This window comes from Argiope bruennichi, chromosome 10, assembly GCF_947563725.1.
Source record: "Argiope bruennichi chromosome 10, qqArgBrue1.1, whole genome shotgun sequence".
Lineage (NCBI taxonomy): Eukaryota > Metazoa > Arthropoda > Arachnida > Araneae > Araneidae > Argiope > Argiope bruennichi.
This window is the reverse complement of record NC_079160.1, coordinates 3,105,796-3,126,556: the sequence shown is the minus strand read 5'-3', so window position 1 is coordinate 3,126,556 and position 20,761 is coordinate 3,105,796. Positions and strand designations below refer to the sequence as shown.

The 20,761-nt window shown below is 31.8% G+C and overlaps 1 protein-coding gene across 1 annotated transcript in view; it reads right to left on the bottom strand.

Moving 5' to 3' along the window:
- The window catches only part of LOC129988392 (cell adhesion molecule DSCAM-like), a 259,443-nt gene extending 245,427 nt beyond the window's left edge, over nt 1-14,016 (bottom strand). The window contains exon 1 of the mRNA XM_056096614.1: nt 13,967-14,016. The gene's annotated coding sequence lies outside the window, so the exon portion shown is untranslated. The remainder of the gene's footprint in view (nt 1-13,966) is intronic.
- Between the last annotated feature and the right edge of the window lie 6,745 nt (nt 14,017-20,761).

Genomic DNA, 20,761 nt, shown 5'->3' with positions numbered 1-20,761 from the left:
TGGAGCTACCCGGCTTTATTCTACTGCGGATCATTGAATGTGAAAATTAAAATACCATTTAAAAGGTAGTAACATATATTAAAATATGCTAAACCATTTTTCTCTCAAAGGTCAACAATTTTTAAATTGTACAAAATTTGAAATTTCTAATATTAACATTCCATTTTGGCATTATTCACAGATTCCTCATGAAGAATTACCCAGAGCACAAATAATACCAAATATACCAAAATTTGTGCTCTAGGTTAATAAATTTGTTCACGATTCAATCGGGCGGTATTTTACATTTTTTTGTTGTTAACGGGTTATTTCCATATTTAAATGTGCAATGTAAGATTTAGATATTCTCTGGACGTCGTAAACCGTATTTATTTTTTTTTAATTTGAGAACATTTTAAAAATTTCTGTAAAGCTACCATCTACATGTTAAAATAGATTGCTACTTCATTAATGACAAAATATTTAGAATGTAAATTTCTGGGAGGAGTTTAACTCTTTTCCGCAAAGAAATATTCAACAGCATTAAAAGTTTTGATTAAATTACATCGGAGCGTGAATTGCCGTTACGTTGTCGAAAGCATCAAAATGAAAATTTTATTGTACGAATGGAAGAAATAAAATTAATATATTCTTTATTATTTAAAAGAAATATTAATTTTAGCTTTAGAATGAAAATTGTACAGATAGCGTGAGAGAAAAATATTAAATGATTTTTATTCTTTTGGTATTTTAATTCTTTATTAGTGTATTTTATTCTTATCGCCATTGCTTAGGTAGGTATTTTGTCCCTTGTTTTTATCGGTAACTGAGTGTTCCAAACAAATGTTTTTGAATGAGAAAAATTTCGTTATGTGAAAGCATTTATACGGGATATATGTTTCAGATATGGAAACAAAACCCGCAGAAAATCATTCTAAATGTTCATTCATGTATTCCACATCATTTTAATTTCCATCATTGTTGCGCTTTTTTAAGCTATTATTTATCACATATTTTATTGATTCTGGTATGAATAGACATTTGAAAGAAGTTTTCAATAAAAGAATAATTATACAAATAATTATTATGATGATTAAACACAGCAAAATGTATTCAATTAAATGGGCACTTATCAACCAAATATATTAAATGGGATAATAAAATCAATAAAGAAAGTTACAAATTATAATAGTGCATATAAATCTAATTTGTCGAAAAATACACAATTATACTTATAAGTTTGGTAACAGATCAATTTTAATGTCGCATTCGTTCTTAGAAGCCCGAAATTCTCTTCGACGTTACGCGAGAGCAGCGCTTCGGTACTCATAAATAGAATTATCATGAAAAACAAGATTGTTCCTGTAAATGCGGTCGAATAAAAATGACCGCATTTATTTTATTACAAAAATCCCTTATCATCTCTTGTCTTCTATGTAAATATGAATTTTTTAAAAAAAATAGGTAATCATTTAAAAATGAATTCCCGTGAAATTTTGTTTGAAATTTTTAAAATCGAAATTTGAAATTTTTTGTTATAAAATATTTTATTTATCACGTGAAATTCATACAAAACTTTATTTTCCAAAATGTTTATTCATTTCGATATTCAAGTCAATGGACCCGCCTTTGCCTTTCATTCAAATATTAAGTAAAAAATTGGAAATTCTGCATTGACAAAATAATAATAATAATAAATAAATAAAAATGTGTTGAATTAAAATAATTATCAGTATTTTCTGAAACATTAAAATTATTTGAAATTCGTCTTTACATATGTAGGAAGTTCATCTGGTTTGATATAGTTGGGTATGTGTGGTGTGTTTTTCAAATTTAGATTCTTATCACCATTTTTTCCCATTTACGATCATTTCGGAAATATTTTCCAATTATTTAATTTTTAATTTGAATATCTTCAGCTGTATGCCAACGTCATTTTTTAACATATAAAATATATTTAGAAAAGAGTGAATTTCATTTAAAAATTGTAAATTATTGTCTCAAATTGGAGAGTAAACTTTATTTTAGTATCACAATGAGCCTGAAAAGTACAGTCTTCACGATTATGCATTTCATCTGGGCATTTAAAATGTGTTCATCGTATAAACAGCTACTTCTAAACATCCGAAGCCACAAGGAGAAATTGGAATGACCGGGCGCCGCGACATCATTGACGGGAATTAAGATGGAGTCCTAAGGTCCCAGCACCGATCACGACACAACTCTCCCGTAGGAGGTACGCCCTGCCATGGGTAGGGGGTAGCTGACCCCACATTATTTCTGTAACCAACTTGAAAGCGAGAAGGAAGCTTGTGCCTGTGGGGATACACATCGCAAATTTAAAAAAAAGCGATTTAAGAAATTGCAGCCCCTAATAAGAGACACATTCTGCATGGGTCTAACAAAAGCCTAGACATTGTTATTCCAGTTATCACTTTTCTTTAAGGATGGAACTTTAAAGATTCGAATACGTGAACTTCCTTCTTACCTCCGAAAAGAATTTCCATCCCTTCCGTTCAGTTTTAGGAAAGAAAAAAAAAGCATTATAAGCCGCAAACATTTTAAAAATACGGCATCACACTATCGCGGACTTCATGTCAAAGTGCGTTCAAATAATTTCTTCGTTTAAAGGCCGCGTGGCCCATTACCCCGGCAGCACGTGTGAAACATCATCAAAAACAAGGCGCTAATCAGCCAACACAGGCGCGAACTGCAGTGAACAAAGCACTGAATATCTAGAAAAATCGTTACATTTCGCTCATCGTCGAGTTATCAGATAAGGCGCAGAGCCCGCCCAGCGGCCCGTAAATCATTAATTTATGATAAGAGGGGCGCCACGGGGAGAAATTAATTATGTAAGGTTTGCGGTGATAATACAGAACGGGTTTCAGATTTCAACCCCCGAGGCGATTTACACTTCATTTGCACAGCACTAAGGGGCCAGAACGCTATCCGGTGATGGATCGTCTGAAAGCTTCCGATGGGTCGATGGACGGATGGAGACATTAACCCGCAGCGATCAGGAGAACGTGTGTTACATGCCCCTGTCTTTGCTTTGAGAATCTCCAAGCGCGATTGGGAATACTTATACCGACGAATTTTATCACGTATTGATCCAACTACAGTCTGCGGGTATATGCCTTTTGAATAAACGAGCTCGAGTCAAATGATTGAAATCTGAGTCAATGGATATAGTTTTAATGAAGTAGATGATACTGAATGAAATGATGGAGTGGTTAATTTGATCAGATGATTAGGTTTATAGATGAGACTTTCAGCATTATCGGATTGCCATTCATCACCATAGAGGCACGAAATCTTATTTTAATATGTATCTCGTGGAAATGTAATGATTGAATAAAGATTTATTAAATCGCAAGTTAGGATTGCACATGCAATGTGCAATATTGTATGGTATTAAACAATATGCGCAATATTACATAATATCTTTGAACATTGAATAATATAATATTGAACAATATTGCGTAAAATGCTATGCTTCCTAGGATTCGAGTTAACTATAAGGATTTGTAGAGTAAATTTCTTGTTTACAAGAGTGTGGAATTTATTTATTTAAAACAACAATCAGGGAAATGCAATTAAACTTTATTTAATCATGTATGGTGCTACTGTGTTCGATTTCAAAAGAGAAATGCCCAACCCATTTGGCGGCGTACCGACGAGGGAGCAAAGAATAGTATAGATGCCTAAGGCAATAGTTTTGGACGGTGCTTTAGAAACAAAATTTCAATACGCTTAGATTACTTTTTAAAGCCAAAACCGAAGAGTAAGCGAAAACCTGAGATCATAACACTGTCGACGTTTCACAGCTCATTTACTGCTGCTGACGATAGTGGTGAAAAATAATAGAACTCTCTCTTTATTCCATTAGGAAACTTTGGTCCTGACGTACAAATTTTATTTCATTTAGTTAATTTGTTGCGAAAGAGCAACATTTTAACTATATGGAAACCAATAACATATTCATTCTTCCAAAGATGAAAGAATTCATTTCCTGCAGTAATATAAAAAGTCAGTATTTGTTGCATTACTGTATTTTGTTGCATTAGAAATGCGATTTATGAGATCGATAAAACGTGACTTTTTCAAAAGATTAAAGTTTACACCTTGTGTGATTTTTATATCAGATTAAAGCGGCGTTTTTGTTTGTTTAACAACATTTTATGCTTCCTATAACATGATCAGTTTTCTGAGGAAAAAGATAATCTAAATCTGTGATTCTTTCAATTTTAGTTTAACAGTGATACTCCATTCTAATATGATGTGATTCAACGAAAAATATCAAAATTTCTCTATTCGATGAAAACCTTACAATTAAATAAATAAATAAAATGAAACAAAACAAGTGAATAAAAAACACATCGAAAGTCCTCAGGCAAAGAAAAATTTACGGATCTCACACTGTTGATGATGTTGTTGTTGTTGCCGTGTCTATGCATACAGTGCTAGTGCAAACGATTAGAGTCCTCCAAAAGCCTATCTCATACTATTTATATATATTAAGATGCATAACAAAGCCAGATCTAAGTATACTAGCCATTAAAAAGTATTGTTTTTCTTCTTCAAATTAACAAAGTAGTAGGTAAATAGCAGAAAGGGGGAAAACATTTTCAATATTGTTCATTCACTTGATTTTAAACATACGTAACTCATGAATTAAATATATTCATTTTTATAACTAAAAGGTATTACATTTCAATATTATGAGAGGCAGAAGGCCGTCCGTAAATGGCAGTTCTGTTTGAGGAACGCGCATTCCATTGGTGTGGCGCCCCTTAGCGGATATCTGATGATAAAATCGGTCCTGATTTTTTTTCAATAGGGCATTTAAAAGTAAACATACTATACATATAGGCACCAATATCGTTTTTAGGAATCCTATCATCAAGAAGCTATCTTGTTCTCGAAAAGCAATAGTTTCTGCTATTTTTCCCATGTTATTCCATTAAAAAACGCCATTAGGGGATATATTGGCGGTTGACTCGTTTGCAATGATGAGATTATCTTTCAAACATTGTGATAAAATATAAATTGAAAATGTAAGGAGGACGGAATTCAAATATTGCATAGTAAATGTAATAGATTTCTAAGTAAGAAAATTCGAAGAATAAATATGAACATTTTCAATATACAGTGACCCTATACTGCTTATTATGCTCTAAACGAGGAACCAAGGAATAAAGATAGAACTGATAAACAGAGGAAAAGATCCTCAGAGAGCTGGAATTCTACATTTCAATGACACATAAATGCGACTGAACGGCGGATTAAAATAATTAAAATGCACTACCCGGTTGAATTTCAGGACGTGCCGGAATAGAAACTAAGGAGGTTCAAATCAAATAAGGAGGTTCTTGATGGTGGAGGGTTTTGAAACGTGAATGTTCATCTATTATATCTATGGACACATTATATATATATATATATATATATATATATATATATATATATATATATATATATATATATATATATATATTGTTGCGAAATTTATCGGGGTTCGTTTGGATAGTGGATGTTATATGGTGTGAGGAACACTCAATCAGCAGGCGGCAGTAGAAAATGAAACAACGACGTTTATTTACACGAAGACACACAGGGCAGCACAAAGACGACAACTATATACAGCACAGAAGACGATTATCTTCAGCCGAGACGTACAGCATACAACAGTATACACAGCAGCTCTACTCCATCGCTGCTCCTCTAGTCCCTGGAAGACGAGTTCTTCACCGTCGCTTCCGACTACAACTCTCCGATCTGGTTCACGACTACTCTTCGACTCCACTGGTTCAGCACTACTCTTCTCTGTCGATTCCGACTACTCTCCGATCTGGTCAATTCACCACCACTCCCCGGCAGCTGCAGCTCCTTTTATAGGTCTTAGGAGGTGGGGCTAGAAGCCTCTCAACCAATCAGAAACGTTCGAGGCGTATCACCGTTCCTACTGCACGGATCGGGAAAATTCTCGATGTTTCGGGTATAACCCATTTTGGCACCAAAGTCTCCAAAAAAAAAAAAAAAAAAAAGTGGCCGTAGCAACATTGTTTACTCTTCTATCATGCATCAAAAATTCTTCAATAACTTAAAAAATAAAGAACCAGCTCTAAAATTTTGCAAGATCATTTAGAAAGATTCAATTTATCATATGAGCCAACTCAAAAATTTCAATTTTTTTATGATTTTTCGAGTACCGTGTCGCCTTAAAAAGAAAGAGAAATTTCGGCATTTCCAGCGATAACTTCAGAAAATATTACATCATAAAACTGATTTTTATATCCACTTAATGAAAAACAACAATCTTTTTGCTGATGCAAACGTTTTAACCTATAAATCAAGGTTCTATTTTTTATGAATTTTTATAAAATGTTTTAATATTTTCCAACAATTTATTTAACACAAAATGCAGATAAAATTTTTAACCTGCACGAGTACGTTATGAGTATTTGGGAAAAATTTGCTTTTATCAGAGCGTTACCATCACGTTGACGAAAACTCGAAATGAAAGATTAAATGAACTTTTAAGGTAAACTAAACCTAAGAAAATGTAATATGTTTGTATGGAATACAATAAATACGAGATGTGATATTTTCTAACAAAAATGAATGCGAAAATCAATTTTGTATGATGTTTTAAAGTAGCTATATTATGAACTCAATAATTCAGTTTTATTTAAGGTATGCCTGCATTAATATATCCAGAACACTCACTCTCCAACAGCTAATTTCTAAAACTTTATTAATTGGCATATATATTTAATTAAAAATGGTCTGATTAAATAAATAATTATAATTACATACTTTGAATCAATAAATGTTCTTATGAATTATAAATTTAAAATTGATTTTACAAATCCTCTGTTCTGTTAGTAATATTTAATAAAATTTTCTTGAGAAATTAATATTTAAAATAAAGAAAGTTCAATTCTTTTGAGACTAAAATTAATTGAGTAATGAAAATTTGTATATCACTATTTTAAAAAATAAAAACGCTCGATTATAGACCTCTCCATGAAGAAAATACGCCAATCAACGCTTCCACTTTCCCCAAGACTGATTGTCTAAAATAATGAAACTGTTGATTGTCCTAAATAATGATATTCCAAGTTTTAAAACTCTGTCAGGCTTGATCGCAGAAGATTGAAATGTTAGATTGTCAAGATAATTTTACTGAATGTGATTCATAGGATCAAAGGACTGTATAAAATTTAAACTTCATAATTCTTTTCAGAAGTACATTTATTTACTGAAATAAAATATTATTTTCCATATTTAAATCTTTTTGAGGGTAAAATGGAATTTAATGAAAGAGAAAATTTATTCAATAATTCTTTAAAATATTGCATAAATAATACAAAAAATTAAAAAAAAACCTTCTATGGTGCACATAAAATTACAATTCCGAAGAATTCGATTTTTTTGTAGTAATATTTTTTTAAAAAAACTATGCTTGGTTTCTGCAAAAAAAAATTTCGTATTCATTGAATTTTTGCCTCTTTCATTTCATTCAAGTTTAAATTTTACGATGGCTGACAAGAAATTCGTTAGATATATAGTTCAATGAACAAAATATCATAAGGCCTCTATAAAAAATATGAGTTTTTCATCTTTTGAATCGGTTACCTTGTGAGACGTTCAGATGTTCTATTCTCAAAAAAATGGTCATTTGTTATCAGTAGATTTGAGCTGATTCATAATTTTAATTGTTCAGGAAACATTTAAAGGTTGAAAATCCAAGAGATAGCTTCAAGAGGGAGTTTAAATTAAAAGAAAATCTAGTGTGTCACAGTTACCCAATATAGCGAGACTTCGGTCTGATTGCATTAAAAATTTGCAAAATTTTTAATGCAAAGGTTATACAGCGAAATAAATAGTAAAATTCATTTTTTTCCCTAGAGTGAGGGTTTTTTTTTTTTTTTTTTTTTACTTTTTCGATGAAATACTTTATACTATTTTCCTTTAATGATTTAAAGACCTCTAAAATATTTTTTTATCTAAGGTATTTGATACGTATATATTTCACTTTAAATTTTAAGTATTAAAAATTAACCGGAGAAAAATTTGAATTTCAAACTTTCGACTAAAACAATTGCCTCTATGCAAACATCTAGAAATGCACGAAAACATACCTATGATTTTCTTTTCTCCTTTTTGACAGAACACCTTAGAATAAACACTATTTTTCTTATTTACATTTTTATAGGAGAAAATAGCAGATATATCTTTTAATTTCTTCAAAAGCGTCGATGTCATATTATACATATTTTGAATCTTTTCTCTGATCCAATCGGTAGTCTTTTGATGATTTATTCCGAAAAATATAATTTTAAATATTTAATGAAAGCACGTGTCTGATCCAATTCTATTTTGAATTCGTGAAAGAATTAAAATGTAGGCGGTGCCTCCTCATTGGGATACTACTGAACTAAATAGTGAGGCAAATCAATAATAAAATGTAAAATTCTTAAAATGCAGGAAACACGACATAAAACTAACTTATCTGGAAGATTAAAAAAGACGTTAAAAGACGATATTCGCCGCGCTACTGCGTAATTAAATTAATCCAAGTAACGGTATAAAATAAAGGCGGATATTTTGCATCTAGAAACGGAATCATCGCGCTTTCTTGAGATTTCTGGAGGAAAATAATTCTCGAAAGGATCACGGAGAGACACATCTAATAACAGCAACTCATTACGGAAATAGCGATGGGGAAAAGGCAGGAAAGAGACGAAGAATTGAGTGCAAATCCCCCACTGAATTGCACTTCAAAGTCATTTACAACTCCTTTCAGCTGCTCCGCCCACAGTGGAACTGCTTAACAACCGAAAAGTTTAAAGCGCAGAGTGATAAATTGCTAGGCGCCGCTTGTAATTGAGTCAGTACGGAGGCCGAGCTGCAAAACCTGGGATTAATTATCAAACTAGCAACAGGAAACTCGAGTTCAACAAATCGTAACACAAAGTCGCAAGCTGTCGCGAAATTGCGCGGCTCCCGGGAGAGGGGACGGAAAACCCGCATACAGCTGAACTGGGATTTATAATAACAAAACGAGAAGCATTCTGTATCCTCCCCCTTTCTGTATTTTCCTTTGGAATTCCAGATTTTTTTCCCTTCTATGCAGTAGATAACATAATTTAATTTAAGTCTTTATATTGGAATCCTAATTTATTTTAGCTGCATACCTTCTTACGAAACAAAGAGGAAAACGTATACAAAGAATCTTGGTTAGTTTCGAATTTATCGGTTTTTGAATTTATTGAAAATTCGGATTATCGCTCCTTTGAATTTCTTATTAAGATAAAATTAAATTATCGCTGATTTTGATTAAAGTTATACTAATTATTTTTATTCGTTATTTATTTTTTAAATTATGCAAATTCAAAAGTATATTCTCGAACTTAAGAAGGTTTGAAATTTAGAATTCGAATTTTTCGATGATTATATTATATATTTCGCATATGAGATAGTAAAAACGTTTCATTTCACTATCCATACATCGTTTCAGATTTCAGACATGATCGATTTTGCACAAATTTGTCTTTAATGCATTTGATTTCTATTTCGTGAAATGCATCTCCACGATCTATATTAATTCGATCCCACCAACCCTCTAAACCCTCTACAAAATCCAACAGCCAATTCGAAACTGGCGGGCTCTGCAGCACCGATGCTTTTTCAATCATTTGATAAAATAAATAATAAAAAATACGTAATCAAGAGAAAGAAAGGAAATACATATTTACGACTACGGTGCTTTCATAGAAAAACTGAATTGAAAAGATTTTTTTTTATTCATTCAAAGACAATTTCAATTGTAAATGTGTCGATAAATCAGTTTTAAAAGGAAATTATTATTGATGATTCAGTCAAAATTAGGTTAAATGTTACCACTGCCTCTTATAGATAAAAGAAACGTAAAGATTCCTCGTCGTGAAATTTCACGTGTAACGTCATACTTGGATAAATTCTAAAACATATTTTAAACATATATAGGCATAATTTGAAATAAATGTAGTATTAAAAGTTTGACACAAGCGCAACGACTTTCCTTTTGTACCTGGGTAATATATTAACTAACATTTAATTAACATATTTAATAAATTATTTATTCATAAATTCAGGCATCCACCTGTTTGGTTTTTGAGGAACAAGTTTGCTACCTATATTTTCAATTGAGCAATTGCTCATTTTTAGTACTTATTGTTTGTTCGGGAAATATAAACTTCTCACTGTTCCTCAGAATTTACTAAGTTAAATAGGAATTTTTTTATTCTCTTGTCAAGGTCATTATCCTTACAGTCATAAGTAACTCGTTTGATTTCAAAATGTATATTTTGGCTGACTATTTCTATCTTAGGTGCAGAGATTATTTAAATTATTTTAGTAACACTTTTTAGTTTTATAAGATACTATTTTAAAAAGACGCCGTATAATATAATTTCCGTAGAGATATCAGTTGAAGATAGAAAAATATAACAGAAGAATATTTTTATATATATATTTTTTTAATTTCTAGTGTTGTTTGTTTTCCCATCGCAAAATCTCAAAGATGTTTTTAGAAATTTACATAAATTCAGGCAAAATATAAGATTTTTGCAATGATTTACAATCTATTGGCAGATTATATATCAAGATACTCCGAGAAAAAAAAATGCTGATATCTATAAAATTAAAACATTTGAAAGAGAAAGAGTTATGAGTGTAATTTTTTTTACTCATAAAATTGGATGATCTTAAGTTCTGGTTGATTTATTTCTTTAAATATACTATTTTAATTGAATGTTTATAAGTTGTTCGATTCTGTTTAAATAAGTTAATAATTTTATATTTATATACTTTATAATTATAAGTCAATAAAATATTTGAGATAACACAATTTCTAAATCAATCAAGGGTGTTTATTCTCTTTTGACTCTCACTGTATTTAGCAATAAATCGCATTTGTCAATAGCAAAAAATATTCGAATTGTCATTAATGGATGATTTACATCGTTACTAAAAACAGCGCCATTCTTCAATATTGCCACGAAATGTGATCGTTTTTTTTTTTCAAATATATTAAACGTATTTTACCAGTTCATATGTTCCATTATTAAAATCGGAGACACTAAAATTTGGAGAGACTTTATCAGAGGATTATGAAAGACAATAATTTAAAACATTTTCCGTTCTAAAAAGCGCTAATTTGGTTATAACTTTACAAATCTTTACATTCTACAATAACATTATTAGAATCCAAATCCGTAAAAAAGACTGTCATTTTGATGTCTAGAACTGCCTCCTTAAAAGAACCAGCCAGACGACTCATATTTTATCTTAAATTATCATCTAAATATTAGCTTCGATATTGAACCTTATTCCTCATGTTCTTCATCGTTTTGATCGAAAAAGTGAATGTAACTGACGAATAAAAACCGGTTTTTTGCAATCATTTACTGCATTTCAAACTTGTTCATGTCACCTCGACACTTAACACATACTATAAAACAAGATGATAGAGAAAAGGGTTTATTTGCATGATATATTTGTAAGGAGAAAGTTAACAACGAATGCTGCCTACTACAATTTCCTCAACTCATCCTGTGAAAATTCGGGGAATCTTATTTCTCCTCAAATGTATTGGAAAAACTTAAAAAACAATCAATATTTGAAAAATCTTTGAAAACACTCACTCATATCACTCTATTTCCACATTAATAGTGTTTATAATAAGACGAAGTCATTCATAAATGTGGATTAATATTCTATGGCTGAATACATAACATAACAAAGCATCCTATAATAGCTAAATATGTAATATATCAATTCCAAAGGTCTCAAAGACATTTGTTGTTGTGTAAGACAATATGAAAAGTTAATATATCGGAACAAAATTGAAAGATAGGGGGGGGGATTGAAAAAAGCCTCATTAGTCTTTCCCCCTTGAATCTTTCTAGAGTAAGTTTTCTTTTCATTGAAAGTCTCCCTCCTCCCGCATAAAATTGCAAAATGTAGGTAAACGATTCCCTTGCACGGAGTTGGCGAACAATAGCCGTGAAATGCGGATCTTTGGCTTAAATGTAACAGATTTAATGGATCTATCAAGCTAGTACATATTTTGGGAGTCAACCCCCCTCTCTGGCCGATTGGAACGGGAATTTGACACGAAATCACACATTTAGTTCACCAGAGCACATCCTGAATGGTATCGATTGAAGTCACTGCCTTTGTGAATTATCGCATTGACATGCATACGAAAGCACAGATTTCATTCACATTTTTATGAGAATCTATATTTTACATGCTAAACCCGCACAGAAAATTGAATAGTTTTTTAGTTTAGTTCATTTATACTCGCCAAACAATTTTATTTTTGTTACTCGTTAGTTTTTAATAGTCAGACAGAAAAACTTCTGAATGCATTTCATTCAAAATTTGTTCAAATCTACAAAAGCTTTTTACCAAATTTCTTTGGTCTAACTCAAAGCATCCTTGAATTGTTATATATACAGATAGTCAGATGGATTGACTGGAAAAAATGGGTTTCTCGGATTCTAAGAGGTCTGCAACGTGAAGATTTGTCAAGATCTCAAATTCGATTTTTTTTTTTTTTTTTTTGACGATTATGATATTTTACATTTCGTATGAGAAAGTAAAGAAAAATGTTACTCATTTTCTCTAACATTTTCGACAGAGGCGTTACCAGTTGTATTGGTATTGGAACATAATGCTCCTCACTTCCTTTAATCATCAGAGATTTTGTAAATGCAAAGAGTGCCCAGATAGGTCATTACTTTATGTCACATTTGGCTTTTGAAAGTAACAGGAACATACTAATGCCTTGTAACCATGGCATCCTAGAAAAATGAACTCCGAGATATTTATTCTAATAATTTGAGGAGCTACTTTTAATGAAGATGCCGTGTCCGCGTTACCACGGAAAGAAGGGTGCAGTGGCTTCTGAGGGTAAGGACCCCTGAGCACCCAAGGGCAGAATATTGACTTCCAGCTCATTCGAAGATGACACTCATACGCTCGCTTGCACAACCCCTTTTTGCAGGGGGGGGGGGGGGTCATTTACATACCTCAACACAGGGTGAAGAACAACCATGCCCGAGCTAGGATTCGAACCTGGGACGACGAGCTACCCCTTGGCCAGGACGTCAGTAGGAGCTACTATTATTTATAATAAATAATTTCTGGAGCTGTTATAAAAATACTAAAACTGAATAAGAATTCAAAACTATTATTTTAATTATGCTGTAGCAAAGAAAAAAACCCACCGAAAGCAGCTCTGACTAAGTTACTGAAAGCAAAACCTAAACAAATATAGCGTTTTATTTTGAATAGAGTTTATCTAAAAGTTATAATGTTCCAATATATTTCCATTCACTGTTTCATCATTATCTTTACTTAACATTTTAATGTCTGCACGTTTAAGCAGTCAAATGCAGCCAAGGGCTTGCAATATTTTCGAATTAATTTTCAACATTTTGAGTAAATTCACGAAGTAATTCAAAATGTGTCGAACATACATATAAAACACAAGAGTAGAATCACACAATGCTGTGTGAGTGGACACCAACAATTATTCAGGCAATCATACACATGTGTGAGTGACTTTAAAGTGTTAATATAGGAACTGCTTTAATTGTGTCAAAGAAATATTATATCATTATAGAAATATTATATATATTATTAATATTATATACTAAAGATTGACCATTCAAATTATATAATCTAAAAGAGCACCAAGTTATCTACAAAACTGAGATATACTCAGACAATGTCAAATCATGAAGAACAATCCAAGCACATAAAAAAAAAATTCCTCAACAGCTATAAAATATCTTTCGTTTCACATTAATTTTTTTAAACATTTTTATGTGATAAATACAAAGTTGTAGGGAAAAAACCTGCACAAAAATAGGTTTTTACACACTTCATTTATGCAATAAACAATAGCTGTCATCAAAAAACTCACCAGCTACAACATGCACGTCTCTACTGGACAGCGTACCGAAAATGTTCGTTGCCGTGCACCGGTACGTGGTCGCATGGATGTCTTGCCTGTACTGATCCGTCCGGAAAGGCTGGAAGACGAGAGAACCGTCCAGGCGAATGTGCCTCAACCCAGGTATGTCGACGGCAGGCGTCCCGTCGCCATTAATCCATCGTATCACAGGATTCGGATTACCGAATGCGGTACAGGGGATGACGGCGCCTGAACTGTTTAGAAACTCGTGACGATGAGGTGGTTCGTGCAGGAAAGTGGGTATCTGACGCTCACTTGAGAATGCTTGAGCTGCAAGGATTAAGAAAAGGTTTATTTCCATGCATTCCTGTTAAGAACGGCGGTATTAAACTGCAATTAAAATTAATTAATAATAAAACTTTGTAAATACTAAAAGAATATATTCTCATCGTGAACGTAAAACTGCAGAGCTGTAATATAAAATCAAAGGAGAAGTAAGATTAAAAAATGAATGAAATATTTCTCGTTTACAAATATGAAACGGTGAGTTTGAATAAAAAGTTTCGATACAAAATTGAACATGTATCGATTTGTTGAACCAATATATGTGTGAGTGCAAGATTAGTATTCCATTTATTTCTTGAGTGGCAGAGGTTTTTTTCTGCTAGGCATGACCGTAAAATATCATTGGCTTTTATAAATGAAAACGTTTCTGTTTTACTTCCACTACCAAGGACTGTTTTGTGATGGATTTTATCGGATATACAAAACCAGAGAAATCTCACAATTCTGCAAGTGGAATAATGCAGTTTGAATTATAGTCCCACTTCCATTTGGATATCAAGAAATAACAGTAGGTGTTCGGAGCCCTGTAGTGTGTTATGTACTGAACGAAATATAACAAAATTTTACCACCATACACATTAAAGTATGCGATTTTGATTTATCAAGAAAAAAATTAGTACCGAAAAATGCCGATAGTGAAAATTCTGGCACTGCTAGCGCATATTATGTGAGAAAAGAATACATATACTGCCAATGGAAACAGTAAATAGTAAAATTTTACAAATTTGGTTCAAAGTGACCACCAACTTAATGTTCCAATAATTGCTTGCAGTGCACGAGGTTTTCGACGGCGGCTCGCAGCTTATCGGCATTTATTCGTCTGATATGTAACGTTACTTCATCTTTTAAAGTAGGAATGTCAGGAACAATAATGAACAGTAAAATAATGTAAGAACATCAGCGTTGTGTCCTTGATACACAATGCATTTCAAGTGAGCCAGAAATGCTTCACAACCAGAAATTGTCAAGATTCAGATCAGTATCATCAGTTAATGGGTTTATCTTATACGGATAAAATTTCAGGATCTTACGAAATATCTTCTGCATTATCGAGAACGGAGTAACTGTTTGTCATGATATTGAACGTGCACTACTTGTAACCTGTTTATTAGGTATTGCCTGATCCATAACGGCAATTGCAACTTCTTCAACTTGTTTCTGCTTGATAACTTTACGTCCTCGGCCTGGTTGCAAGCCAATAATTCCTTTTGTTTCAAATATTTCAACCATTCTTTGAAAGTTAGTTATGATCATCGGTCCTCTACGTAACTGTTTTAACCGCCGGTATTCATGAAGAGCAGCACTGCCATTTTCATCCCGATGATAAAATAACTTGACTAATAAGGCGCGTTCACGTAGTGACAACGCAATCGACGGGATAATTCTTGCAGAATGATAAATTCCCTCAACCCTTCATTTTATCTTCGATGTCATGTCACAAATGGTCATGTATGGTGACCAAATTTTGCTATATTTCGTCCAGTACATAACACATTACAGGGCTCCGAACACTTCCTGTTATTTCTTGAAACAAGCACCGCAGTCTCCTGTCACACATTTCAATCAAACAGAAATTCTCTTCATTTCCATTTCTCAAATTATTTTCCATCTGATTTTTTTTAACTGCATCCTGATCTAGTACATTATAAAAAATAAGTGAGCACAGATTATATGTATATTTTTACACATTTTATCTCTCAGCATTATATTTCTAAGTTTATTGCTACAAATTATATTTCTAAGTTGAAAAATTATGTAAACGGTCTCATCTTAATATAATTTCTTATATAATTGTAAATTCTGTAAATAGTTATTTTTGTTTCGTTTTTCTACTGTAAATATTTTGTTAATTAAATAAAATTCCCGTAACATGCCCACCAAACCGTTCAGTGACCAGAATGGTAACGGATACGGGGGTATGAGACGGCGTTCTGTTTTGTTATTTATATAATTTATATATATAATTTTATATAATTTATATATATAGCTCATTTAAATATATAATTTATATATATAGCTAGCTCATTTAAATATATAATTCATATATATAGCTCATTTAAATATATAATTTATTTGCATCATTTTTAGAATGCTTTTGATAGGTGCCTTTAAGATTTCCCTTCCTTATTATCTACTGCAATATTTCTCATCTCACGACTTCGGAAAAATTTCTGCGGGTCTTTTTCGATTATGGATCTTAAACCAATTTTTTTTTAATGTTATAGGTACAATGTTTTCCCCACGATATGAATACTTGAAGTAGAGAAATTGAGTTGAAATTAGCCAGCGTTGTATATCTAGTAAGGAAAACAAAGATTGCGTCTAAAATGGAAAATAGGCCATCCAGCTCAGAATAGGAGGGGATTATGGAAGGTTGATATATTCATTCCCTTATGACTTCCTTAGAAATTTGAGGATAGAAAATGCATCAAATAAGGTGAATTAGTACAAAATCCTAAAGAACATATTCTCATTTTCTGCAAAGGTTGCTTTTAAATATCTGCAATTGTTTATAAAGTGATTTCAAATTCTAACTCAACCAATTTTAATATAAATAAAAGTTATTGTGATTATATATAATGCGTGTGTTTATGTTTGTATATTGAATTAGTTTATGTTCCATACCTCCAAAACAATTGGATCCGTTTCCATCAAAATTTACAAATTTATTCTTTAAAAGAAGAGAAAGAATATTACCAACTTTTCAAAGCAAAGAAGTTAATTAAATTGTCAATTAATTACAAATTAGATAAAAATTTTCCCATTTTGTTTTGCAATAAATTCTGAACAACTAATCTTACAAGAAATATTTAATATCATTTTAAAATAGGAAATTTTACTTTTTTCAGAGAGACCCAAATCTTTCCAATGCGCAACGTTTTCTTCAATTACTATTAATTATTTTAAATTTTAACGCAGACAATAAGGAAATGCAGTAAATATAAATTACAAATCTGGGTTATCGTTATATTTTGAAGTTTTTGTCTCATATCTTTCGAGAATAGCTTTTATTATTGGCTTTAAATAGTTATTTAATTGTACCTTAAAAAAGCGGGGAAAAAGAAATCATGCATACTTTAAGAGTTTGCAAGTGATCAAGGCCCAATTTCAATCATCAAATGGCGTGTTATAATATTTTATACAAAATTAAATCAACAAAAATTATTACACACGAAAATATTTTAATTTCGAAGGGTATGTCAACTGCTACGGCACAAAAGTGAAGTCACAGATTCATCATTCAAACTATTCGAACTAGAAATTTGAAAGTTGGAGGGAGGTCACTCCCTAAATAGCAGGTAACTCTATAAGAAAATGCTTTTCGAAAGCTGCACTCAATTTTAATTACAACTATATTGCATTTTAATTTTTCCTCAACAGCTTTGGAGAATGTTATTTCAAAAAAAGCCCTTTTTCACTATCTTAAAATTTTAAAAAAAGTTACTTTTAAGCATGTTAATCACATTTACACGGAACAACTGTTTAATATTAATTAATTTTTCAAATTTTGTACTTTGTTGCGAACCTCCTAATGTTTTAATGAGGTTCAAATCCATTTTATTGGGACGTTAAATCATTCATTTGTGAGCTTTTTCTTTAGTGTAAATTAAGATAGAAATCTGCTTGTAATCAACATATTTTTTTTTACCAGATTTGGTATTGGACTACCATCAGGACTTGCCATTTTGATCTTTGGAGGATACCGCTGAACGGGCTGATTAGGGCCTGCGCTGTTTTTCGAGTTAATCCTAACGCAGAAAAAATGCTGAATTGCGTCTGACACTCAAATTACCGATAGAACGTGCAAGCATAATTAATTCCTTAGTACCTAAAAACCAGTGACTTCCAAACTGCTACTTTTTAGGAAAAAAAATGAAAAAAGTTCATATAAATTTTTTTTTATTTATTATATTTATTATTTTCTTAATAAAATCATCTATTGATTATTTATTTGTAAGAATAGATGCAAAATAAAAGAAATAAAAGCACTGAAAAACTGTTGTTTTATCTTTTATTAAAGCACTAAACGGAAATATTTTTATACTATTTATTAATTTTTACCATAATTTATAAGCCATTATCATAAACATTATTGAGTCTTGAGACTACATCCCCCTCCCCAATTTCATTATTGGATACTATCATTGGTGTGAAATCAAAATTTAAATATAACAATTGATTAAATTCCTAAAATATGTAAAGGAGATGTTATCAACGGAAACATACAACTATATAAAATTTGAAAACGCTAACACAACAAGAAGTGAATGAAGAATCAATTTGAAATTTCATCTTTCAAAAACAAGAAAAAGTCAAAATAAATCGTGTAAAATAACCTTTCAGCCGGAACCGCCATTCAGTAAATGAAACATGAGAAACACATTCTTGTATCTGACATTCCGAATTGAGTTCACCTTCAACAAGTGGGTCTGTCGCAAGCGAGGGCATGATTGATTCGGGCAATCATCACATGAATTATCAAGATGATTTATCATGCAGGCGGAGCGGTGCAATAGGCAAATGCGACGCACTCGGAGAAACTTTCAATTAAACTTTGCGCCCCGGCTACTTCATAGCTCTGTCGGCTTCCCAATTACAATGGAGCCTAGTAATGCACTCATCAAACAAACAAGAGACAAATGATTTTTCATTAGACTTTGAAATCTTTCGTATAAATGTATGTTCAAGTATTGCAAATCTTTTTCAGCTTTTCCAAATACTCATTTGCTGGCATCAGCTTTTTCTTGGAACATATCTGGTTTACTATAAATTGACAAAGTTACCATAACATTTATATAGTATGAATTTCCTAGATTGTAGATGTTTTAAAAGAACAAACTTTCTGTATAAGAGCATTTTCTGTTATTAAGATAATATTTGGCCATTAAAAAACTTTTTTTTATCTTCTATTCATGTATGTTGCAATTTAAAATTTATAGAAAGGAAATGATGTAATCTAGAAATTATACAAATCAATTAAATAAAGTTGAAATATGTACAGTAAGTGAGCAGTAGCGATCTATTGGAAAAGCTGGTAAATATATCAGTTTTCACGAAAACTGATGTACTGATCAGATTCACTACCAAAAACAGTAAACCGAAAAACAATTTTCACATTCATTTTTTCGGCAACACTGAATGAAGGCATTTTTGGAGGTATCAGAAAAATACCGAAATAATGGTTTATGAAATTAAAAAAAAAAGAATGGAGAAGACTTAAATCCTTTTATTTTTTTATGTTATTAGTATTTCCTAATGAAAGAATTTGTACAAGAGCTGTATTAAAGGAATTTAGTAGCCGTACAATCAATACGGTGAAATTCTTAAAAGATTAAGTGTTTAGGAGAGTCATGGAAGAGGTGAAATAAAATCGCCAATATGAAAATACATGATAAAAGTAAATTCAAAACTTCAGTCTGAAACATCATATCTTAAAACATTCGGGTGTTACGCAATTTATAAAAAGAATGTCAGATTAAAAATATCCACCTAAATATATTTTTTAAAACAGTGAGAAAAACAATCGAATCAGTCGGCCAGGCTCAATCGCTGGTTCGATTCTTCTAGTTTTTGTTTTGTAGAATAACACATTACTCTTAAACGGAATATCACGGATCGTTTTCTTTCCACAGTCCTCCGTTTTGTAAAGATATTGGGAAAATGAAACGTCATTTTATATTCTGTATGCAGAAAAACTGCGACAGTGTTTCCCAGCTATAATTGTGAAACATTTAAAAATAAAACTTTTATCGCATATTAAACTTCTCGACTCCTAGATACATCACCAGTGATTAATCTTTGGACGGTTAATATCACTAGAAATTCTGGATTTTTTTTTTTTTTTTGTAAGCGATATTACATTTTAAAGTTTTGCACGACTACATTACAACTCACAAGTATCAAAACATAAAATGGCACTACAAGAGACATTTTGTTGCTATTCCCTTTGGTAACAACTTGTCTCTAATACGTTTTAATTTCATAATATTTGTTTTCTTTTAAAAGTTGATATGAAAAAGGGATAGGGCAACGGCAGCCTGGTAGTAAGGTCTCGACTTCGGAGCCGGAGTGTTTAAGGTTCAAGATCCAACACCGCCGAAGAAGCATCGTGTAAGCGCGTCTGGTGTATGTTAAATACATAGAGGCCATACGCCCTCCCACTGGTGTGGTGTGGAAGCTTGGCGAGAGCGTACCAGCTTGGACGGCGCCTCGTTATCTGACCGCAGTTCAAAATTACGAGGTCCATTCCAAAATGGCCCTAGTATTGCTTTAAAAAACCGGATGTTAATATAACTAAATTAATGAGAAAAAGATAAAATCGTATAAAAATCTTTTCCAGAGCCGGCTGGAAGAGATATCATTGGTTTTTCATTGCGATAAAGGAATTGCTATTGAGAAATTATTTTTATGTCTTTCTGATTCTCTCAAAATTATGCCGTGCAATAAAAACTTCTAGTA